Here is a 315-nt window from a genome sequence, read left to right as displayed (position 1 = left end):
GGGCGAGGTGTGTGTGTGGGTCCCCCCCCTCCGCGGGAATCCTGCCCGCAGCGCCCGGCTCTGCTCCGGGAGTCACCGCGGCTCCGGCGTCCCGAGCGCTCGCTCTCCCTTCTCGTGGTTTCCAGCCGCTCTCCCAGCGTCGAACTGAGGGAAGCGTGGGTCAAACGGACGCCTCGGTCGGTCCTGAGGGCCGGGCACCCGGTGCACACGCGGGGCTGCCCCTCTTTTCTTGCCCTGCTCGGAGGAAGCAGTGAGCCCGCCAGCTCTGACCCCGTAGGGTGCGGCTGCCCTTAGCCCCCCGGGGCCGGAGCCCAC

Source organism: Apaloderma vittatum, unplaced genomic scaffold (genome assembly GCF_000703405.1).
Source record: "Apaloderma vittatum isolate BGI_N311 unplaced genomic scaffold, ASM70340v1 scaffold20717, whole genome shotgun sequence".
Taxonomy (NCBI): Eukaryota; Metazoa; Chordata; class Aves; order Trogoniformes; family Trogonidae; genus Apaloderma; species Apaloderma vittatum.
This window is presented reverse-complemented; position numbering follows the sequence as displayed.